The sequence below is a fragment of the Hemitrygon akajei genome, chromosome 2 (genome assembly GCF_048418815.1).
Source record: "Hemitrygon akajei chromosome 2, sHemAka1.3, whole genome shotgun sequence".
Lineage (NCBI taxonomy): Eukaryota > Metazoa > Chordata > Chondrichthyes > Myliobatiformes > Dasyatidae > Hemitrygon > Hemitrygon akajei.
This window is the reverse complement of record NC_133125.1, coordinates 162,119,662-162,144,720: the sequence shown is the minus strand read 5'-3', so window position 1 is coordinate 162,144,720 and position 25,059 is coordinate 162,119,662. Positions and strand designations below refer to the sequence as shown.

At 44.3% G+C, this 25,059-nt stretch overlaps 1 long non-coding RNA gene across 3 annotated transcripts in view; it reads right to left on the bottom strand.

The window, feature by feature from the left end:
- Positions 1–25,059, bottom strand: part of LOC140717499 (uncharacterized) — a 30,622-nt gene that overhangs the window by 4,842 nt on the left and 721 nt on the right. The window contains exons 2-3 of one of the 3 annotated variants that reach the window (XR_012096564.1): positions 22,115–22,186; positions 15,130–15,331 (exon numbers count right to left, since the gene is read on the bottom strand). This is a non-coding gene — a long non-coding RNA (uncharacterized lncRNA). Of the gene's footprint in view, positions 1–15,129; positions 15,376–22,114; positions 22,187–25,059 lie in introns of those variants that run through there. The other 2 variants (XR_012096566.1, XR_012096565.1) reach the window with 2 other exon arrangements.

Here is a 25,059-nt window from a genome sequence, read left to right as displayed (position 1 = left end):
GAGATCCTGCTTTCTCTGGCGGACAGAGCATAGGTGTTCAGCGAAATGGTCTCCCAGTCTGCGTCGGGTCTCACCAATATATAGAAGGCTGCACCAGGAGCACCGGACGCAGTATACCACACCAGCCGACTCACAGGTGAAGTGTCGCCTCACCTGGAAGGACTGTCTGGGGCCCTGAATGGTGGTGAGGGAGGAAGTGCAAGGGCAGGTGTAGCACTGGTTCCGTTTACAAGGATACGTGCCAGGAGGGAGATCGGTGGGAAGGGATGGGAGGGGGAACGAATGGATAAGGGAGTCGTGTAGGGAGCAATCTCTGCGGAAAGCAGAGGGGGGAGGGAAAGATGTGCTTGGTAGTGGGATCCTGTTGGAGGTGACAGAAGTTATGGAGAATTATACGTTGGACTCAGAGGCTGGTGGGGTGGTAGGTGAGGACAAGGGGAACCCTATCCCGTGTGGGGTGGCGTGCGGATGGGGTGAGGGTAGATGTGTGTGAATTGGGAGAGATGCGTTTGAGAGCAGAGTTGATGGTGGAGGAAGGGAAGGCCCTTTGCTTAAAAAAGGAAGACATCTCCCTCATCCTGGAATGAAAAGCCTCATCCTGAGAGCAGATGCGGTGGAGATGGAGGAATTGCAAGAAGGGGACGGAATTTTTGCAAGAGACAGGGTGGGAAGAGGAATAGTCCAGACAGCTGTGAGAGTCAGTAGGCTTATAGTAGATATCAGTAGATAAGCTGTCTCCAGAGATGGAGACAGAAAGATCAAGAAAGGGGAGGGAGGTTTCGGAAATGGACCAGGTAAATTTGAGGGCAGGGTGGAAGTTGGAGGCAAAGTTAATGAAGTCAATGAGCTCAGCATGCGTGCAGGAGGCAGTGCCAATGCAGTCGTTAATGTAGCGAAGGAAAAGAGGGGGACGGATACCCCTATAAGCTTGGAACATGGACTGTTCCACAAAGCCAACAAAAGGACAGGCATAACTGGGACCCATGCGGGTGCCCATGGCTACACCTTTGGTTTGGAGGAAGTGGAAGGAGCCAAAGGAGGAATTATTGAGAATAAGGACTAATTCCGCTGGACAGAGGAGAGTGGTGGTAGAAGGGAATTAGTTAGGTCTGGAACCCAAAAAGAAGCGGAGTGCTTTGAGACCTTCCTGGTGGGGGATGGAAGTATTTAGGGACTGGATGTCCATGGTGAAAATAAGGCGGTGGGGGACAGGGAACTTAAAATCAATGAAAAAAATTCAGAGCATGAGAAGTGTCACGAACATAGGTGGGAAGGTATTGAACAAGGGGGGATAAAATAGTGTCGAGTTATGCAGAAATGAGTTCGGTGGGGCAAGAGCAAGCTGAGACAATGGGTCTACCTGGACAGGCAGGTTTGTGGATCTTGGGTAGGAGGTAGAAATGGGAAGTGCGGGGTGTGGGAACTATGAGGGTTGGTGGCAGTGGATGGGAGATCCCCAGAACCGATAAGGTTGGTGATGGTGTGGGAGACAGTTGCCTAGTGCTCCTTAGTGGGGACATGACAGCGGGGTAAATAAGAGGAGGTATCGGCGAGTTGTCACTGTGCCTCGGCCAGGTAGAGGTCAGTACGCCAGACTACAACAGCGCCCCCCTTATCAGCAGGTTTAATAGTGAGGTTGGGATTGGTGCGGAGGGAGTGGAGAGTAGAGCATTCAGAAGGAGTGAGGTTAGAAGTGGAACAAGGTGCGGTGAAGTCGAGACAATAGACAGTAGGTGCAGGAGTAGGCCATTCGCCCCTTCTAGCCAGCACCGCCATTCACTGTGATCATGGCTGATCATACACAATCAGTACCCTGTTCCTGCCCTCTCCCCATATCCCTTGACCCCGCTATCTATAAGAGCTCTATCTAACGGTTGATGTCCCGTCGGCAGTTAGCAATTAAGAGATCCAGAGCAGGCAGAAGACCAGGGCGGGGTTTACATGAAGAGGAGGAGGGTTGAAGACAGGAGGAGGGGGTCATCGGTGGGGGTGGCAGAGTCCTTGTCGAAGAAGCAGGCTCTGAGACGGAGCCGGCGGAAGAAGAGTTCAGCGTCATGGCGGACACGGAACTCGCTGAGGTGTGGGCAAGGGGGGACAAAGGTGAGGCCCTTACTGAGGAACAAGCACTCTGCCTCAGAGAGTTGAAGGTTGGACGGAATGGAGGCTGGTGGTGTCGGTGGATAGGCGAGGGTTGGGGTGAGAGGAAGATGGATCTTCTGAGGGCCCAGGAGCTGATGATGGGATCTGAGGGAGAGGGGATTGCCGAGTGGTGGTGGGGGAAGGGAAGATGGGAGTCACAATCACAGCATGTGAAGATCCGGCCTGGAGTTCAAAGCTGGAGTCCCAGTTGGAGGCTGCGCAATCGCTTTGAAGGTGTCCATGGTCGTTGCAACCCGCATTGATGGCGCTGGAGTCCGGGTTTTGAATATGCTTGGGTTGCTGGGGTAGCCCAGATCGACGGCCGGGGCAACGATCCTTCCTCAAGAATGGCGACTGGAACTGCACACAATACTCCAGGTGCGGCCTCACCAGAACCCTGTATAACTGCAGCATGACCTCCCTGCTCTTGAATTCAATCCCTCCAGCAATGAAGGCCAAGTGTCCATCTGCTTTCTTAATAACCTGTTGTACCCGCAAGCTAACTTTTTGTGATTCATGAAAAAGCACTCCAAGTCCCTCTGCACAACAGCATGCTGCAATCTTTCACCATTTAAATAATAATCTGCTCTTCTTTTATTCCTTCCAAAGTGGATGATCTCACATTTACCAATGTTGTATTCCATCTGCCATACCTTGGCCCACTCACTTAACCTATCTTTATCCCTCTGCAGAGTCTCCACATCCTCTGTACAATTTGCTTTTCCACTCAGTTTAGTGTCATCAGCAAATTTTGCTACACTACACTCAGTTCCCTCTTCCAAATCATCAGTGTAAATGGTAAACAGCTGGGAGTTCATCAGAGGTCAATTCCGACATCATCTGCAAGGGGTCTGTGGAATACCTGGGTTTTCCCCGAGTGCTCCTGTTTCCTCCCAAAGTCCAAAGACATATCGGTAGGTTAACTGGTCATAGTAAATTATCCTGCGATCAGGTCAGGTTTAAATTGGAGTTGTCAGTGGTTTTTGGGTCAGCGAGGCTCAAAGGGCTGGAAGGGCCTATTCCGTGCTGCGTCACTAAATAAATAAATCTCTGGACTGGCTCTCAAGTTCACGACACTCTGACTCAGAGCTGAGTGTGCTGCCCATTGAGCTACAGGTAACCGGATCCCGTCTGATCTGTATCACTGAGAGAAGAAAGGGGCTCGATTTGCTGTTGCTGGTTTGTTATGTTGCTGTTGATATTGTTGCTGGTGTTAGTCATACAACACTACAGCACAGAAACAGGCCCATCAGCCCATCCAGTCAATGCAAGACCATTAATCTGCCTAGTCCCATCGACCTGCACCTGGATCATGGCCTTTCTATGTACCTAACCAAATCTTTCTTAAATGCTGAAATCGAAACCACATCCACCAGTTGTGCTGGCAGCTCCTTCTACACTGTCACCATCCTCTGAGTGCAGATGCTCCCCCTCCTGTTCACCTTAAACATTTTATCTTTTACCCTTAACCTGTGACTTCTAGCTGCCATCTCACCAAACCTAAGTGGAAAAAGCCTGCTTGCATTTACCCGATCTAAAGTCCTAACCTATTCAACCTTTTCCTATAACTCAGGTCCTCAAGTCCCAGCAACATCCTTGTAAATTTTCTCTGTACTCTTTCAATCTTATTACACAGTCGGCACAACATTCTGGGCCAAAGGGCCTGTAATGTACTGTAGGTTTCTATGCTCTATCTTTCCTGTAGGGAGGTAACCAAAACAGCACACAATACTTCAAATTAGGCCTCACCAATGTCTTATACAACTTCAACATAACATCCCATCTTCTGTACTCAATACATTGATTTATGAAGGCCAATATGCCAAAAGTTTTATTTATGACCCGATCTGCCTGTAACACCACTTTCAAAGTATTATGGACCCATATAATGCCCTCCTGCTCACCATACAAGATCTACACGGGTAGGTCTTTCCAAAGTAAACACCTCACATTTGTCTCCATTATATTCTATCTGCCATTTTTCAGCCCATTTTCCACCTGGTCCAGATCCTGCAAGCTTTGATAGTCTTCCTTGCTGTCCACTACACCACAGTCTTGGTGTCATATGCAAGTTTGCTGATCCAGTTCACCACATTAGCCAGATTGTTGATATAGATGACAAACAATGATAGACGCAGCTCCAATCCCTGCGGCACTACATTAGTCACAGTCAGACGCAACCATCATACAACCATTCTCTTAGCTTCTCCTGCGAAGCCAATGACTAATCCAATATACTACCTTATCACGAATTCCAAGCAACTGAATTTTTCTTGACCAACCGTCCATGTAGGACCTTGTCAAATGCCTGACAACATTCTCTTCATCAATATTTCTGGTATCTTTCTCAAAAACTCTGTGTGATTGGTTAGACATGACTACCATGCACAAAGCCATGTTGACTATTCCTAATCAGTCCTTTATCTATACAAATACTTATAAGCATATCCTGTCCTTTAAAATACCTTCCAAGTACTTTCCCAATATTGATGCTAGATTCACCAGACTATAATTTCCTGATTTATTCTTAGAGTCTTTCTTAAACAAACAAACATCAGCCATACTCCAACCCTCCAGCTCTCCACCCATGGATGAAGATGTTTTAAGTATCTCTGCTAGGGCCTCTGCAGTTTCTGTACTAGTCTCCACAGGGTCCGATGCAACATCAACGCCCTGGGGATCTATTCATCCTAACTTGCCTTGGGACAGCAAACACCTTCTCATCTGTAATCTGCAAATGGTCCATGACCCCACTAGACTCTGTGGTTCTTTAAGGTTGTTATAGCTGGGGGAGGTCGTGGGGATAAGCTCCCACTACCTGTTAAATGGTTTCAATGGTGTGCGTCTCAACCAGCCTCTGAGAAACAAGTCCAGCTCTTGGCCTTCATGTGTGGCTTAGCTACTAATCCCAGCAGAACTGATTCTACTGACAGGAGGAGAAAAGGCGGGTTACTGGTGTCTTAAAACTCGTTGCTTCAGGCAGATGGGGCGGTCAGCTGTGGTTGGCAGCTCACTTAGGAAAACACTGATCTCAAATCTTCATTTCTTTGTTGCTATACCCACTCATGGGGAAAGGTTCGAGAGTAAACTTTGAAGAAAAGTCCGGAGCTGGAGTCCCTAAGGCAGTCCTGCACTGAGTTCAACGCTGAATGGCATCTCCTGCGATGTCGCTGGTACCGAACTGCAGGTCTCGGTCTTTCCTTTGGATTCAACAGCTCCGTGGAGAATGGGCAACAACCTGTTCTCCATATCACACTGCCTTGTGTACCATGTAGACAGCTGGGATGCAGTATCCATGGTTGACAGTGGCCAGTGGAGGGCCTCAGTTACTATCTGTGTCCATCTCCTGTGTAAATGCAGATAAACTGCTTTATCCCTGGAGGCTGAATTTCTGTCCTCAGGAACCACTGATCTCTTTGCCTCATCTCACAGTTTGCCCAGTGCTTGGCCTTAAACTTGAGGGTCACATCAGTTCCCTTGCAAAAAGAGTATATCCTCCATGTGTGTTGTTGTGCACCAGTCTGTCCAGGTTCCTCCGAGCCACTGGGGCAGTCTTGCTCTCCTTTCCCACCATTTTGGCTTCCAGCCACGATGTGGAGACACTCCCCAGAGGCTGTAAGGATACAGCTGGAAGCTGTTGACCTCTTTTCAAAGACTGGCTCCCAACATGGTCCTGTGACCAAGCAGCTGTGAGATCTTACAAAAGGTGCTTTATTTTTGTTCACAGAGGCTACTTAATTGACAACATTTGTAAATACACAAAATAAAAAAACATTAATATCTTACCTCACTAGTTTTAATATAGGCAATGACACCTGAGAACCAAGAAAGAGCCAAAATGTGTCAAACTTCATGTGTTTGCATTGACCCCTGCTCACTTGAAAACTTCGAAAGAACTTTATTCCGTTGTTTTGTTGTTCAATTATGCAGGTGTATTTCCATCTTTAAACATAGAACATAGAACAGTGGGGAAACAAGCCATTCGGCCCACAGTGTGATGCCAAACCACTTAAAAAGCCAATCAAAAACATCCAAACACTATGTTAGAAACCACATTTTTTAATAACCCTTTTATAGATTTGTACTTTTTAAGGAACTCGTGTATTTTTCACACTCACTGGCAGAAAGCGATATAGCAGCTAAACTAACAGCTTTTCATCTTCAAAATGCTGTAGGCTGTCAAAGTTAATGTTGACAGTAATCTTTTCCACAGATCCTGCCCAGTCTGCTGATGTCCTCCAGCATTTTGTGTGTGTTGCTTGGATTTCCAGCATCTGCAGATTTTCTCTCGTTTATTACTTTTCTGATTTTTAATTGACAAAGTATTACCATGTGATGTAATTGTTTTAAATATGTAGCCTATTAATTAATTCATCACCATTCAAGTTATTTTTTAATCTTATTTTTAAATGATAGATTGTTCAGAAGTACCATTTCTTTTATATCTTTATTCCTTTGTCTCACACCCCTCAGCATTAATTCCCCTCTTAGCAGCATTTCTCAGCTCATTATTTAGTTTGTTTGTATCTGTGTGTTGGTTTGTACGTTAAAATAAATTAAAACTTTGAAATTCAGACTGCTCGCCATTCTTGACTCCTAGAAGAACTCTTAGCATCAGAAATTAAACAGAGATTTAACAACTAACCCCTCCTAACTACACAATGTCCATATCCCTCCATCTTCCTTACATCCATCAGCCTATCCAAACATTATCAGACATTTCATCCCTGTATAATTAAATCGAATAAGTATCTTGCTTTTGAGTGTGTGATAATTCTTCAGTGGGGTTGACAAGGTGATGTCATGGTGCCAGATCCAGGAGACACAAGCGATACTACAATCTGGAGCAGAAAACCACCAGGACTGAAGCAGGTTCATAACTTGAAACATCGATCGGCCCCTTTTCCTCTGCACATACTTCAGCAGCTGAAACTTTGGTGGGTCCAGGACCTCAATGAACTGATTTGTAGGAGGTCTGGGAGGGGAGTTGACTGGACTGGAGAGGGAATAGGTTGTAGGGAAGTAAATGGGAAAGGGAGGAGATAGGGGAGCAGACATACAGATATTTAAAGATTGATGAACCCCCTCCATGACAATGAATTCCAGAGATTCACCGCCTTCTGGCTGAAGATATTTGTCCTGATCTCAGTTTTAAAGGAGTGTCCCTTTATTCTGTGCCTGTGCCTTCAGATCCTTAGCTCTCCCACTGATGGAAACATCCTCCTCATATCCACTCTTTCCGGGCCCTTCAGTGTCACCTGCTTTGGTGGAGTTCATACAGGGTTAAAGTTTGAATCCCCCATCCCTTCACTGAGGCAGTACTTACGTCATATTAGGGAATGTTAGAGAGACCACACCTAGAGCATGGTGCCTCCATTATTTTAAAAAAAAGAAGATATACAGGTGTTGGAAGGAGGTAGAAGATGTTCACAAGACTACTTCCTAGGATGGAAGTGTTGTCCCACTATAAATCTCTAAGTAAATTGGATCTGTATTGTTTGGTGTTTAGACGAATGTGGGGTGATCTTGTATGGGATCCTAACTTTTTTATTTCCTAATTTCTTTAGCCAGAGGGTGGTAAATCTGTGGAATTCATCGTGAAGAGGCCAAATCATTGGTTATATTTAAAGCGGAGGGTGATAGGCTCTTGTTCAGTAAGGACATCAAAGGTTGCAGGGAGGCGGGGGAGAGGAGGACGGGAGAATTCAGTTGACAGGGAAAATGATCGTATGGTGGAACAGGCTTGATGGGCAGAATGGCCTAATTCTTCTCTAGGTCCTATGGTCCAAGGATGTAGGACAAGGTAATGGAGAGATGTTTCCACCAATGGGAGAGCCTCAATGAGGCACATAGTGTTCTTTTATTTCAGAAACAAGCTTTATTCATAACAGTACATATACAATAAAAAAAAAGTGAAAAGCTTTTTACATTGTGTAACATTTTCACTCTGAATGACAGAGATAGTTGTAATGGAATGGTATGGTAATGTAGTGGCTAGCACAACAGTTTACAGTACCAGTGACCAGGGTTCAATTCCTGACGCTGTCTGTAAAGAATTTGTACGTTCTCCCTGTGACCATGTGGGTTTCCTCCGAATGCTCTAATTTCCTCCCATAGTCTAAAGACGTACTGTTTGGTAGCTGAATTGGTCATTGTAAATTGTTCCGTGATTGCGCTGGGATTGAATCGAGGGATCGCTGGGCGGCGCATCTCGAAAGGCCAGAAGGGTCTACTCCACACTGTACCTCAGTAAATAAATCAACAAACGGAGGTGTTAGGGATTTCCTCTTGTAGAGGATGGTGAGTCGCTGGAATTCACTACCCAAGAGGGCTATGGAGACTGGATCACTGGGGGTATTCAAGGAGGAAGCAGTTAATTTTTTTGAAAGATCAAAGAACTTATGGTGATGTAAAACCGTCAAGGAAGCGGAGACCTGAGATACACCAATCATACTGAACGCGGGGACAGGCTTGATGAGCTGAAGGGCCAACTCCTGCTCCGATCTTCTTGTTACTCATCAACCTGAAAGATCAACAGAGCCACACCCTGGACTTCGTGCTCAAAGTAACGTCATTACAGGTTGGGACGTGGGAGTTCAGAGGTCAATTCCGACATCATCTGCAAGGGGTCTGTGGAATATCTGGGTTTTCCCCGAGTGCTCCTGTTTCCTCCCAAAGTCCAAAGACATATGGGTAGGTTAACTGGTCATTGTAAATTATCCTGCGATCAAGTCAGTTTTAAATTGGAGTTGTCAGTGGTGTCTGGGTCAGCGAGGCTCAAAGGGCTGGAAGGGCCTATTCCATGCTGCGTCACTAAATAAATAAATCTCTGGACTGGCTCTCAAGTTCACGACACTCTGACTCAGAGCTGAGTGTGCTGCCCATTGAGCTACAGGTAACCGGATCCCGTCTGATCTGTATCACTGAGAGAAGAAAGGGGCTCGATTTGCTGTTGCTGGTTTGTTCTGTTGCTGTTGATATTGTTGCTGGTGTTAGTCATACAACACTACAGCACAGAAACAGGCCCATCAGCCCATCCAGTCAATGCAAGACCAGTAATCTGCCTAGTCCCATCAACCTGCACCTGGATCATGGCCTTTCTATCCATGTCCCTATCCAAATCTAAAATCGACACCTAAATCGAAATTCTATCTGCCATTTTTCAGTCCATTTTCCACCTGGTCCAGATCCTGCAAGCTTTGATAGTCTTCCTTGCTGTCCACTACACCGCAATCTTGGTGTCATATGCAAATTTGCTGATCCAGTTTAGCACATTATGATGACACAAAGCTGGGTGGCAGTGTGAAATGTCAGGAGGATGTTATGAGAACGCAGGGTGACTTAGACAGGTTGGGTGAGTGGGCAAATGCATGGCAGATGTAGTTTAATGTGGATAAACATGAGGTTATCCACTTTGGTGGCAAGAACAGGAAGGCAGATTACTATGTAAATAGAGTCAAGTTAGGAAAAGGGGAAGTACAACAAGATCTAGGTGTTCTTGTACATCAGTCAATGAAAGCAAGCATGTAGGTACAGCAGGCAGTGAAGAAAGCTAATGGCATGCTGGCCTTTATAACAAGAGGAATTGAGCATAGGAGTAAAGAGGTCCTTCTGCAGCTGTACAGGGCCCTGGTGAGGCCCCGCCTGGAGTATTGTGTGCAGTTTTGGTCTCCAAATTTGAGGAAGGACATTCTTGCTATTGAGGGAGTGCAGTGTAGGTTCACAAGGTTAATTCCCGGAATGGCGGGACTGTCATATGTTGAAAGATTGGAGTGACTGGGCTTGTATACACTGGAATTTAGAAGGATGAGAGAGGATCTGATTGAAACATATAAGATTATTAAGGGATTGGACACGCTGGAGGCTGGAAGCATGTTCCCGCTGATGGGTGAGTCCAGAACTAGAGGCCACAGTTTAAGAATAAGGGGTAGGCCATTTAGAACAGAGATGCAGAAAAACTTTTTCACCCAGAGAGTGGTGGATATGTGGAATGCTCTGCCCCAGAAGGCAGTGGAGGACAAGTCTCTGGATGCATTCAAGAGAGAGTTAGAAAGAGCTCTTATAGATAGCGGGGTTGAGGGATATGGGGCGAGGGCAGGAACGGGGTACTGATTGTGTATGATCAGCCATGATCACAGTGAATGGTGGTGCTGGCTAGAAGGGCCGAATGGCCTGCTCCTGCACCTACTGTCTATTGTCTATTATTAGCCAGATTGTTGATATAGATGACAAACAATGATGGACGCAGCTGATGACACGGCCATAGTGGGGTGTGTCAGGAATGGACAGGAGGAGGAGTATAGGAAACTGATACAGGACTTTGTGATATGGTGCAACTCAACCTACCTGCGTCTCAATATCACCAAGACCAAGGAGATGGTGGTGGACTTTAGGAGGTCTAGGCCTCATATGGAGCCAGTGATCATTAATGGAGAACGTGTGGAGCAGGTTAAGACCTACAAGTATCTGGGAGTACAGTTAGACGAGAAGCTTGACTGGACTGCCAACACAGATGCCTTGTGCAGGAAGGCACAGAGTCGAATGTACTTCCTAAGAAGGTTGGCGTCATTCAATGTCTGCAGTGAGATGCTGAAGATGTTCTATAGGTCAGTTGTGGAGAGCGCCCTCTTCTTTGTGGTGGCGTGTTGGGGAGGAAGCATTAAGAAGAGGGACGCCTCACGTCTTAATAAGCTGGTAAGGAAGGCGGGCTCTGTCGTGGGCAAAGGACTGGAGAGTTTAACATCGGTAGCTGAGCGAAGGGCGCTGAGTAGGCTACGGTCAATTATGGATAACTCTGAACATCCTCTACATAGCACCATCCAGAGACAGAGAAGCAGTTTCAGTGACAGGTTACTATCAATGCAATGCTCCTCAGACAGGATGAAGAGGTCAATACTCCCCAATGCCATTAGGCTTTACAATTCTACCTCCAGGACTTAAGAACTTTTTAAAAGCTATTAATGCTTTTTGAGACGGTGATTTAGATGCATATCATATTTTTTTTTACTGAGTTAAGTATTGTATGTAATTAGTTTTGCTACAGCAAGTGTATGGGACATTGGAAAAAAAGTTGAATTTCCCCATGGGGATGAATAAAGTATCTATCTATCTATCTATCTATCTATCAATCCCTGCAGCTCTACATTAGTCACAGTCAGACGCAACCATCATACAACCATTCTGTTAGCTTCTCCTGCGAAGCCAATGACTAATCCAATATACTACCTTATCACGAATTCCAAGCAACTGAATTTTTCTTGACCATCCGCCCATGTGGACCTTGTCAAAAGCCTGACATTCTCTTCATTAATATTTCTGGTATCTTTCTCAAAACATCTATGTGATTGGTTAGACATGACTACCATGCACAAAGCCATGTTGACGATTCCTAATCAGACCTTTATCTATACAAATATACTCATATCCTGTCCTTTAAAATACCTTCCAAATACTTTCCCAATACTGATGCTAGATTCACCAGCCTATAATTTCCTGATTTATTCTTAGAGTCTTTCTTAAACAAACATCAGCCATACTCCAACCCTCCAGCTCTCCACCCATGGATGAAGATGTTTTAAGTATCTCTGCTAGGGCCTCTGCAGCTTCTGTACTAGTCTCCACAGGGTCCGATGCAACATCAACGCCCTGGGGATCTATTCATCCTAACTTGCCTCGGGATAGCAAACACCTCCTCATCTGTAATCTGCAAATGGTCCATGACCTCGCTAGACTCTGTGGTTCTTTACGGTTGTTATAGCTGGGGGAGGTCGTGGGGATAAGCTCCCACTACCCATTAAATGCTTTCAATGGTGTGCGTCTCAACCAGCCTCTGAGAAACAAGTCCAGCTCTTGGCCTTCACGTGTGGCTTAGCTACTAATCCCAGCAGAACTGATTCTACTGACAGGAGGAGAAAAGGTGGGTTACTGGTGTCTTAAAACTAGTTGCTTCAGGCAGATGGGGCGGTCAGCTGTGGTTGGTAGCTCACTTAGGAAAACACTGATCTCAAATCTTCATTTCTTTGTTGCTATACCCACTCACGGGGAAGGCTTCGAGAATAAACTTTGAAGAAAAGTCTGGAGCTGGAGTCCCTAAGGCAGTCCTGCACTGAGTTCAACGCTGAATGGCATCTCCTGCGATGTCGCTGGTACCGAACTGCAGGTCTCGGTCTTTCCTTTGGATTCAACAGCTCCGTGGAGAATGGGCAACAACCTGTTCTCCATATCACACTGCCTTGTGTACCATGTAGACAGCTGGGATGCAGAATCCATGGTTGACAGTGGCCAGTGGAGGGCCCCAGTTACTATCTGTGTCCATCTCCTGTGTAAATGCAGATGCCAAGAATCCATTTAAAATCTCCCCATATCTCTGACATTTCCACACAAGATGAGCTCACCAGTCTGTACTGACAGAGCACTGCCATCACATTTTCCGTGACGAGTAATCCTACCCTTCCTCCTTTAACCCCTCCCACCCTATCACATCTGAAACTACCGATCCCCGGAACATTGAGCTACCAGTCCTGCCCTCACTACAATGTCATAATTCCACATGCTGATCCATGCCCTAAGCTCATCTACCTTTCTTACAATACCCCATGCATCGAAATAAACAACATTTGTCCCACCGTGCTCAACCTTTTGATTCCTGACTTTGTACGTAGGCTGAACATCTTTCCCCACAACCACTCTGTTCTGGTGCTGTGGTTCCCATTCTCTGAAACTCTAATTTAAACTCCCCATCATGCAGCACAAGCAAACCTTCCCACTGAGAAATTAGTCCCCTCCACTTCAGGTGCAAACTGTCCCTTCTCTACAGGTCCCACCTTTCTTCGAAGAGAGCCCAATGATCCAAAAATTTGAAGCCCTCTCTACTGCACCAGCTCCTCAGGCATGATAAACTGTATGATCTTCCTCTTTCTGGCCTCTTTGGCAAGTGGCACGAGTAGCAATCCTGTAACCACATCCATGGAGGTCCTGTCCTTTAACTTAACATTTACAGTGGCATGCAAAAGTCTGGGCACCCCTGGTCAAAATTTCTGTTACTGTGAATAGCTAAGCGACTAAAAGATGACCTGATTTCCAAAAGGCATAAAGTTAAAGATGGCATGTTTCTTTAATATTTTAAACAAGAATACTTTTTTATTTCCATCTTTTACTTTCAGAATAACAAAAAAGGAATAGGGCCTGAAGCAAAAGTTTGGACATCCTGCATGCTCAGTACTTAGTAATACCCTGTTTGGCAAGTATCACAGCTTGTAAAGGTTCTCTGTAGCCAGCTAATAGTCTTTAAATTCTTGTTTAGGGGATTTTTGCCTTCTTTTCCTTGCAAAAGACTTCTAGTTCTGTGAGATTCTAGGGTTGTCTTGCATGCACTGCTCTTTTGAGGTTTATCCACAGAATTTTGATGATGTTTAGGTCAGGGGACTGTGAGGGCCATGGCAAAACCTTCAGCTTGTGCCTCTTGAGGTAGTCTATTGTGGATTTTGAGGTTTGTTTAGGATCATTATCCTGTTGTAGAAGTCATCCTCTTTTCATCTTCAGTTTTCTTTTACAGACAGTGTGATGTTTGCTGCTATTTAATTGAATTAATTCTTCCCTCTACCAGTGAAATGTCCCCCGTGCCACTGGCTATAACACAAGCCCAAAGCATGATCGATCCACCCCCATGCTTAACAGTTGGAGAGGTGTTCTTTTCATTAAATTCTGCACCCTTTTTTCTCCAAACATACCTGTGCTCGTTGCAGCCAAAAAGTTGTATTTTAACTTCATCAGTCCACAGAGCTTGTTTCCAAAATGCATTAGGCTTGCTTAGATGTTCCTTTGCAAACTACTGATGCTGAATTTTGTGGCGAAGATGCAGGAAAGGTTTTCTTCTGATGACTCTTCCATGAAGGTCATATTGGAGCAGGTGTCGCTGCACGGTAGAACAGTGCACCACCACTCCAGGGTCTGCTGAATCTTCCTGAAGGTCTTTTGTAGTCATATGGAGGATTTGATTTGCCTTTCTAGCAATCCTACGAGCAGTTCTCTCAGAAAGTTTTCTTGGTCTTCCAGACCTCAGCTTGACCTCCACCGTTCCTGTTAACTGACATTTCTTAATGACATTACAAACTGAGGAAATGGTTACCTGAAACCCCTTTGCTAATTTCTTATAGCCTTCTCCTTCTTTGTGGGCATCATTTATTTTAAGTTTCAGAGTGCTAGGCAGCTGCTTACAGGATCCCATGGCTGCTGATTGTTGGGACAAGGTTTGAGGAGTCAGGGTATTTAAAGCTTTGAAATTTGCATCACATGACCTTTCCTAACGATGACTGTGAACAAGTCATAGCCCTAACAAGCTAATTGAGGCCTGAGACCTTGGTGAAAGTTATCCGAGAGCTCAAATCTCTTGGGTGCCCAAACTTTTGCATAGTGCTCCTTTCCTTTTTCTCACTCTGAAATTGTACAAAAAGTAAACTAATTTTGCTTAAAATGTTAAAAAGCATGTTTCATCTTTAACTTTATGACTTTTGGACATCAGTTCATGTTCGACTCACTTAACTATTCAAAGTAACAGAAATTTTGACCAGGGGTGCTCAAACTTTTGCATGCCACTGTAACTCCCAATATTATCCAAAGCAGTATTCCCATAGGTGAGGGGAATGGCCACTGGGATACTCTGTACTGGCTGCCTGTCCCCTTTCTCCCTCCTGATGTGTCCTCCAGTTACCTGTGTCCTGCACCTTGGGAGTATATACACCTCCCTGTTTACAGATGTCCAGACTAAACATTGCTCTGAGAAGGAAGTTTGTTTTTACATGGCCTGAAAACTGCACAGCTGTTCAAATGATTGTTTTACCCTTACGATTACTATGAATATGTAGAATGAAAATTGAAAAATTACATACTATTTATTAATTGAAATCAATTAAATGAAATACAGTACAAGAAAGAAAATCTTTCATATTTTGTGAACATTTTCTGTTCTGTGTTTATTTCAGCCATGTGGCAATGACGGCTATGTGCATGGGAACATTTCAGTCACTGTGCTGCTGTGCATCTTAGAGGAAACAGTGCCCCTCAGATTCCCAAGTGATCCGGATTTCATCCAGTTCCACCTCCAACTCCTTAACACTGTCAGCAGCTGCAGCTGGAAGACATCTTGCAGATGAAGACATCAGGGACACTGGAGGATTCCCTGCCTTCCCACATCCTGTAAAGAAACATTCCATGATGCTGACTGGCATCGCCCCTGCTCTGAATGTGCAATAAGGAATAAAGAAAGAATAAATAACCAAAAAAAAAATCTTTCTACAGCCTCTGCTTCTTCTTGCCAAAGCCTCAACTCCCCACTCTGACACTGGCTCAGTCATACATCGTCATTGTGGGCAATGTTCCCCTTAATTTGTAATGTCCAGTGTGTGCAAAATTCTTGTGCTGTGCAATATTTTGTCCAGTGACGACAAGATGTGCACACTGAATAATTTCTTCAGTAAGCTAGATCTAAAATCTGTAGACAAATCATCGCAAACTCCATGTTATCAACACCGTCTCCATCAAAGACCAGAAAAGGAAATGTAATCATATACAATCGTGAAATATACTAAACATGCCAACAGGTCAGGGTGACAACCCTTTGTGCACAGTTTAAATTCCTTTGTGTGCTGGTATCAAAAGATGTGTGTGTGCGCACATCTTAAAGGGAACAATGATTGTGGGGAAGCTATGTTGGCATCGGGATGTGTAGCAAATTGTGGGTTTCCCCCAGCACATCCTTAGGTTGTTAGCTATTAATGCAAGTGTTGCATTTCAGTGTGCTTTGATGTATGTGTGATAAAGAAGTGAATCTGGATCTGACTTGTTGACTAAGTCTATCAAGCTCCAACAGAGCTGAGTGCTATGGGTTGTTAAACCTGGGTCACCGACAGGTGGCCATGGTCAGCAGCAGGCAGTGGGCTCCACATCCAGGGAGTTGAAGGGAAACCTCTTGTCCTGTTACATGGCAGGAGTTTTGCCAATTTCTGCTGCTGATCCTGTGTTGTGTGCCTATTGCAGGACATACGGACAATGGCACAGGTTTAATCATCAGCCCTAGCGCAAAATGGAGTCACAGGCATTGTACGTGGTCAAGTTCAGGCACTTCCACAATGTTTTATTTTATGTCTGTGTGTTGGAGGGAAGAGACATGGATGATGTGCGGGATGGAGCTTGGTGAGTAATGGAGATAAAAGATGTTTACAGACCCTCCAAAGGTTCATTTATTATCAACTCTGAGATTCATCTTCTCCAGACAGTCACGAAACAAAGCAAACCATGGAAGTTATTCAAAGAAAAACATCACCCCCCCCACACACAAAAAAAAGGAAAGATCACCCCAAATGAAATCGTGTAACTGCAACAAGAGCATCACCCACGGACACCTAATCCAGCGGTGACAAGCGACTGGCGGTCACCCACGGATACCTTATCCAGCAGTGACAAGCGACCGGCAGTCACCCACGGATACCTTATCCAGCAGCGATGAGCGACTGGCGTTCACCCATGGACACCTTATCCAGCAGCGACGATCGACTGGCGGTCACTCACGGATACCTTATCCAGCAGCGACGAGCGACTGGCGTTCACCCATGGACACTTTATCCAGCAGCGACAAGCGACTGGAGGTCACCCATGGACACCTTATCCAGCAGCGACAAGCGACTGGCGGTCACCCACGGATACCTTATCCAGCAGCGATGAGCGACTGGCGTTCACCCACGGACAACTTATCCAGCAGCAATGATTGACTGGCAATTACCCATGAATACCCTTATCCGGCAGCAAAAGGCAGGTAGTCAGCACTGATCACTCGCTGACTTTCTGCATTCGCTTTGATGCCTGTATCATCCACAATGCTTTAATTGGCGAAATGGAGTCTATCATGGAATCGCCTCATCTCCAAACTTCACCATGAGGCTGACCTCACTCGTCTCTTGCTATGTGCTTGGAGACAGCAGAGTGGTAGGGCACTCAATCGATCTCCAAACTGCGAAAACTTTTCCAGAAACACATTAAAGATAAAGGAAGATGTACAAGAAGTGAAATAAACAGTTTTGTGGACGTCGTGGAGGGGGGGATTCGTGGTTCACCGACCCCATCTTGACCTTCAAGTTTATGATCAGAATTATACATCCACAGTACAGACATGACAAACATACTTCAACATGAACTTAAAGAGGCATAAATTATACATACCTGTGTAACAAAACTAAACTTGACACATCTTGATATGGTAGTAGTCTCGAAGTCAGAGGAAGACGAATGTGTTGCGCAGTTAACATCTGTGGGCACGCATATGACATCTGAGGCCGAAGTCCGAACTGCAGATATGGTCATAGATGGGGCAAGGAACACCGCCTGTTGGGGCAAGAGCAGACACCCTCCCGTGTCTTTTTTGACTCGCCTTGAGGCGCTTCATGTGCCAGTTGGCTTGGAAGTTGTTTGCTGCCTTGGAGCATAGATTGCGCCACTTGGACCGATCAGCAGCAGTGTGTTCGAGATCGCGGGGCTGGAGTTTGGCCCACTTAAGGTTTGACTTGATGTTGTCCTTGTACCTCTTCCTTGGGCGACCTTGGGCACGGTTGCCCTGTTCCAGTTCTCCGTAGAACAACTGACGCGGCACTCTGGACTCATCCATGCGGATCACACGGCTGGTCCATCTGAGCTGAGCCTTCAAAACCTTGGCTTCAATGCTTGTGGAATTGGCTCGGTCCAGGACTGTCAGGTTGGAGATACGGTCTTGCCAGCGGATTTGCATGATTGATCGCAGAGCGCGATTGTGGAATTGTTCAAGCTGTTTGACATGTCTGCGATACAGTGCCCAGGTTTCACAGCCAGATAGAAGTGATGAGACCACAACAGCATTGTAAACCTTCAGTTTAGTGGCGAGGCGAATGTCTTTGTGCTGCAGAACTTTGACCCAGAGCCTTCCGAGTGCCTGGCTTGCTTTCTGGATCCTTGACGGGATTTCTTTATCAAGGGCACTGTCGCTGGAGATGGTACTCCCCAGGCATTTGAAGTTGTCAATGTTCCGTAGCTGTGTGTCATCGATGGTGATGCATGGCTGTGGCGGGGTGCTGTTAGGTGCCGGCTGCAGGAGGACCTCTGTTTTACCGAGGCTGATTGTCAAGCCGAACAATTTAGATGCGGCGGAGAATTTGCTGACCATCGTTTGTAGGTGGTCCTCTTGGTGCGCCATGAGTGCGCAGTCATCTGCAAAGAGCACTTCTATGAACAGCTTTCGGAGGGTCTTTGTGTGTGCTGCAAGGCGACGTAGGTCAAAGTGTGACCCGTCCAGGCGGTATTTGATAAAAAATGCCCAGGTTTAGGTCTTTGACGGCATGCATTAGTACCTGAGTGAAAAAAAGGTTGAAAAGTACTGGTGCAAGCGCACAGCCCTGCGAGCGCATTTGGAGATGTCAAATTTCTCGTTAGGTTCGTCAGCTGAGAGAATCTCTCCAGTCATGTTGTCATGGAAGAGGCGTATGAGGTTGATGAACTGTGGAGGGCAGCCAAGTTTCCCGAGGATGATCCACAAGGCTTCTCTGTTGACGGTATCAAACGCTTTACTCAGATCAATGAAGACAAAGTACAAGTTCATGTTCTGCTCCAGGCATTTCTCCTGCATTTGTCTAACAGTGAAGATCATATCCACAGTACTGCGTTTAGGCCGAAAGCCGCATTGCGATTCTGGGAGGGTTCCTTCGGATACTGTTAAAATAAGTCTATTAAGGATGATGCGAGTCAGGATTTTGCCAGCGATGGAGAGTAGGGAGATGCCCTGGTAGTTCCCACAGTCTGTGTGCGGGCCTTTGTTTTTGTATAGGATGACTATTGCAGTATCCCATTACTTCCTCTTCCCAGATACTGATCAGGACGTCCTGCAATGCTTCGAGTGACTCCTGGTTGAGGGCTTTGTACAGTTCTGCAGGAATACCATCCTTGCCTGGTGCTTTGCCACAGCTCATCTGTTTGATGGCTGTGTGACCTCGGTCAGGGAGGGGGGTTGTTGAGGTGCTCATGGACTGGGCTCTGGGGAATCTGGTCGAGTACTGACTGGTCGACAGTGGAGGGGCGGTTCAGGAGCTGACTGAAGTGTTTCTTCCAGCTGGTGTTGATGCCCTTTTTGTCCTTGATAAGCGAGGATTCATCTGCAGAAAGCAGAGGAGCTATGCTTGACTTTGAGGGACCAAAGACAGACTTGATGGCATTGAAGAACTGCTTGGTGCTGTTTGTGTCAGCATAGTGCTGAACCTCATCCACCTTCTTATTCCACCATGTGTTGCACGTTATATGGATTTCCCTTTGAGCGAGTGCCTAATAGGACCTGAATCTGTCCTTTCAGCAGGTGGAGTTCAGGTCATCCTGCCATTCTTTGAATGCCTTGTTCTTCTTGGTGAGTAGGTCATCGATGGTGGTGCTATTCTCATTGAACCAATCTTGCTGGGTACGCTTTCTGTGGCCTAGGGTTTTGCCATTTCAGTTATAGCATTTTGAAGTGGTTCCATTTCTGTATTGGGTTACCCGTGAGTGGCTGGTTTGTTGATAGTTTCTATTTAAGAGTATTTTCAAATTCACATAGACACGAAGGATGCTGAAGTTTGGAGGTGTTAAAGGATGGCCTACTGCCTTTGGATGCTTTTTGTGAAATTGAACTATGTATAGCTTAAGGGTGGTGCGGAGGAGTCTGTGGTCCGTCCAACACTCTGCTCCTCGCATGGCTCAAGTAATGACTATGTCTCGAATGTCATGTTGACGGGCAATGTCATAATCGATCAGATGCCATTGTTTGGATCTAGGGTGCATCCGTGTTGTCTTGAATTTGTTGGCCATTCTGAACACTGTGTTTGTGATAGTGAGGTCATACTCTTCACATTTGCTGAGAAGCAGAAGGCCATTGCTGTTCATCTTCCCGACTCCGTGTCTGCCAAGCACTCCACTCCACTGATCATGGTCTTGGCGGACTTGGGCATTGAAATCTCCCAGCAAGATCAGCTTATCACTGGCCGGCACTGAGCACTGGATGGAGTCAAGGTCAGTGTAAAACTGCTCTATGATTTCAGTAGGGCTGGTCAGGGTGGGGACATAGGCACTAATGATGGTTGCATGTCGGTTTTGGCTGAGGGGCAGACGTAGCTTCATCAATCTTTCGCTGATGCCAACAGGCAGGTCGGGGAGCTGTTTCATCAGGGTTCTCCTTATGGTGAAGCCCACTCTGTGGATCCTGTCTTCGTTCTGCACCCTTCCTCTCCAGAAGAAGTCGTAGCCGCTAGCAAGCTCAGTGATGGATCACAATAACCTATCCCTCAACATCAGCAAGATGAAGGAATTGGTGGTTGACTTCAGAAGGAGTAGTGGACCGCATGACCCCATCTACATCGGTGGTGCGCAGATGGAACAGGTCAAAAGCTTTAATTTCCTCAGGCTGAATATCACAAATTACCTGACTTGGTCTAACCAAGCAGAGTCCATTGCCAAGAAGGCCCACCAGCGCCTTTACTTCCTGAGAAAGCTGAAGAAATTTGGCCTGTCCCCTAAAACCCTCACTAATTTTTATAGATGCACCGTAGAAAGCATTCTTCTAGGGTGCATCACAACCTGGTATAGAAGTTGTCCTGTCCAAGACCGGAAGAAGCTGCAGAAGATCGTGAACATAGCCCAGCACATCACACAAACCAATATTCCATCCTTGGACTCACTTTACACCACACGCTGTCGGAGCAGTGCTGCCAGGATAATCAAGGACATGACCCACCCAACCAACACACTTTTTGTCCCTCTTCCCTCCGGGAGAAGGTTCAGGAGCTTGAAGATTCATACGGCCAGAATTGGGAACAGCTTCTTTCCAACTGTGATAAGACTGCTGAACAGATCCTCACCCGGATCTGGGCTGTACCTTCCAAATGTCCAGACCTGACTTGCACTAACTACTTTCCCTTTTCTATTTTCTTATTATGATTTATAATTTAAATTTTTATTATATTTACTTCAATTTGTACTCCAGGGAGCACAAAGCACAGAATCAAATATCACTGTGATGATTGTACGCTCTAGTATCAATTGTTTGGTGACAATAAAGTAAAGTATAAGCATCATCTTCAAAATATTACATATTGCAGAAAGGCTCCTGCAGATTGGATGGAAACAAACATGACCGATTTAAGTGAGACAGAAGGTAAGGAAGTCCTGACTTGTCAACTTGACATCAGTATTTGGGAAAATGTTGGGATATATCAAGTACGCAATATTATTCTGGTGGAAAATAAGCAGAATCATCGTGGTCATCAAGAAAGGGAAATCAGATGTTTCCACAGACAACGTACCATAAAGTTGGCTGTTTGCCCATCTTTGTTTCTCCCTGATTCTGTTGTGTTTCTTTCTATCTACTGTGAATACCCTCAAGGAAATGAATCTCAAGGTAGAACATTGTGACACAGAACACAGAACATAGAAATTTACAGCACTTTACAGGCCCTTCAGCCCATTATGTTGTGCAGGCCACGTAACCTACTCTAGACACTCCCTAGAATTTCCCTAGTGCATAGCCCTCTGTTTTTCTAAGCTCCATGTACCGACCTAAGAGTCTCTTAAGAGACCCTGTTGTATCCACTTCCACCACCACCGCCGGCAGTGGCCGTCCGTGCACCCACCACTCTCTGTGTGAAAAACTGACCCCTGATATACCCTTGGTACCTATTTCCAAACACCTTAAAACTGTGCCCACTCATATTAGCCATTTCAGCCCTGGGGAAAAGACTCCGGCTATCCACATGATCAATGATCCTTATCATCTTATACACCTCCATCAAGTCACCTCTCATCCTCCGTCGCTCCAAGGAGAAAAGGCCAAGTTCACTCAACCTATTCTATTAAGGTACACCCTCCAATTCAGGCAACATTCTTGCAAGTATATGGACTTTGATAATATATTTACTTTAAACTTTGAAATTGAACTTACCATTGGATGTGGTGTTTAAAGTCTCAGACAGGTTAGTGAACAAGTTTACAGCTCATTGGAATTGTGGGGAACCTGATGAAAGAGGATTCACAAATGATATTCAGAATCATCTTTGACTTCTGTTAATCTACATAATCTTATTCTACATATCTCTTAGTCTGCATAAAATAAAGTAATTGACATTCATAAAGGAAAACCCAGGGGATTGCAAATATTTGGAATTCACTGTTTCTTGCATTAAAAATTGTGAATTTTTCAATATTAAAGGGAAACAAGCGATTTGTGGGCCCCAGGTGCATCAGGCATGATCATTCTTTCTTTTTCAATCTTTTTATTAAATTTTGAATACGTATACATAGCAATCATAATAGTACAAAGAGAGTGGGAATACATTATTGGTAATTAACACATGTGAATATAAACTACAGGTAACAAGATATACTTAGCCTCCCAAACTCTTAATATAAACATGATATGAAAAAATAACAAGATGTCAAAGAAAAAGAAAACCCAAATTGAAATATCGAAAACTAAAATAAACTGAACTAAACAAGACTAAACTAAACTACACAAAGCTGGGCTGTTTTATCACGTCGGATATAATCATTAATGTCTTCAACTCCGCTCCTCTACCTATATTTAAGTTTAATACAAAGGAATCGAAAAAGGTCAAGTTACATTCTATGAAAGTGTTGAATAATAGGCCTCCAAGTTTCTTCAAATTTAAGCAAAGGATGAAAAGTTACACTTCTAATTTTTTTTAAGTTTAAATAAGATATAGGTTGGAAAAACCATTGAGATGTAGTCGGAGGATTAATCTCTTTCCAATTCAATAAAATGGATCTTCTAGCCATTAATGTAGCAAATGCAATCATCTGACGAGTTGAAGAGGGTAAATCCATCATTGGTAAACCAAAAATTGTGGTAATAGGATGAGGTTGTAAATCAATACGCAAAACTGTAGAAATAGTATCAAAAATGTCTTTCCAATATTTTTCCAAAAGAGGGCAAAACCAAAACATATGAGTCAAAGAGGCTACCTCAGAATGACATCTGTCACAGAGAGGACTTATATGAGAGTAAGAGCAAGCTAATTTATCTTTAGACATCTGGGCCCTATGCACCACCATAAATTGTATCAATGTATGTTTAGCACATACAGAGGAAAAGTTAACTAATTGGAAAATTTTCTCCCATTTCTCTATAGGTAAGGAAAGCTCTCCCATTCATTTTAAATTTTATCAGATATACCTGACTGTATTTTCATAATCATATCATAAATAATTGCTATTAAACCCTTTTGTCAGGGTTTAAATCTAATTTTATTTTCCCTGATATCAGTTGGATGTGAAATCGGAAAAGTAGGTTGCATAGTATTCAAAAAATCTCTGATTTGTAAATATCTAAAAAAAATGGGAACTGGGCAAATGCTCATATTATTTTTGCACAAGAAACTCATGTGAGGAAAGAGGATAATCAGCATTTTTTTTAGAGTTTGGAAGGACTAGCAATACCATTCGAACTCTCTGGCTAAAATGCAAGCAGTTTCTATTTTTATTATTAGCCCAAAATTTATATCTTGGATTAAACTGATATATCATACCCTTTCAGATTCGGTACTTACCAATAATCTAAGATCTCCCTTTTTTCAGTTGTTTTGTGCTACTAGTATTGGAGTATAAAATATTATGGAGTATAAAACTCCCAAAACTATGTGAAATGCTAAAGACAATGGTGTGTTAATATATGCTAATGAGAGGTAGCTAAGAGAGGTAGTCAGCTTTGAAGTTTGCTATGTGCTAAACTTGTATTATTTGCTGTGTAACCAAAACTATGTGAAATACTAAAGACAATGGTGTGTTAATATATGCTAATGAGAGGTAGCTAAGAGAGGTAGTCAGCTTTGAAGTTTGCTATGTGCTAAACTTGTATTATTTGCTGTGTAACCAAAACTATGTGAAATGCTAAAGACAATGGTGTGTTAATATATGCTAATGAGAGGTAGCTAAGAGAGGTAGTCAGCTTTGAAGTTTGCTATATGCTCTGCATGTATCCAATTGAATGTAGACGACAATGGTGTGGTAATGAGAGGTAGCTAAGAGATGTTTTGCTTTGAACTTGTTTGTTGTGTAACCAAAGCTATGTAGTCAGCCTTGATGTAGATTATGTAGTTTGAACTTGTTATTTGAAATCTTAAGAATGTAGGAGACAATAGTGTGTTAATGAGAGGTAGCTAAGAGATGTAGACTAGAACATGAATAAGTCAATAGGTAGAAACAATAGGGACAAGATAGTACGTGTGATATGCAACTATAGCAACTGGTCCAGGAGATTGCTTTAAAAAGCTGCTGTGTCCGAGAATCGGTAGACAATCAGCGACTAGCTCAATGACTGTCTCAGCTTTGATTTGCAAATTAAAGTTTAACCCTTCTTGAAGAATCTTCTGCGTCTCCTGGTCATTTGTAAGGCACGAAAAACCACGACACTAGGCAAGGTTGTCCTCTTAGTCCATTGCTATTTGATATTGCTCTGGAACCTTTAGCTTTTGCTATTCGCGACTCACCTGATATACTTGGCATTACCCGTGGGAATGGGACACATAAGTTATCATTATAAGCAGATGATTTCCTACTATAGATTTCTAATTGTGTGAAATCCATTCCTGCAGTTATATCCCTGCTCGCTCAGTTCTGTAACTTTTCTGGTTACGAACAGAGTCTTAATAAGAGTGATCTCTTCCCATTCAATATGCAGGTTCCAATTTATAGACATTTACCATTCAGACTGGTTACGGACTATTTAACTTTTCTGGGTGTTAAAATTACTAAAAAGCACAAGGATTTATTTAAGGTTAATCGTTTATCTTTAATATACCAGGTTAAACAATTGCTCACTAAATGGTCCTTACTGTCTTTATCACTGATTGGTCTAATCAATGATATTAA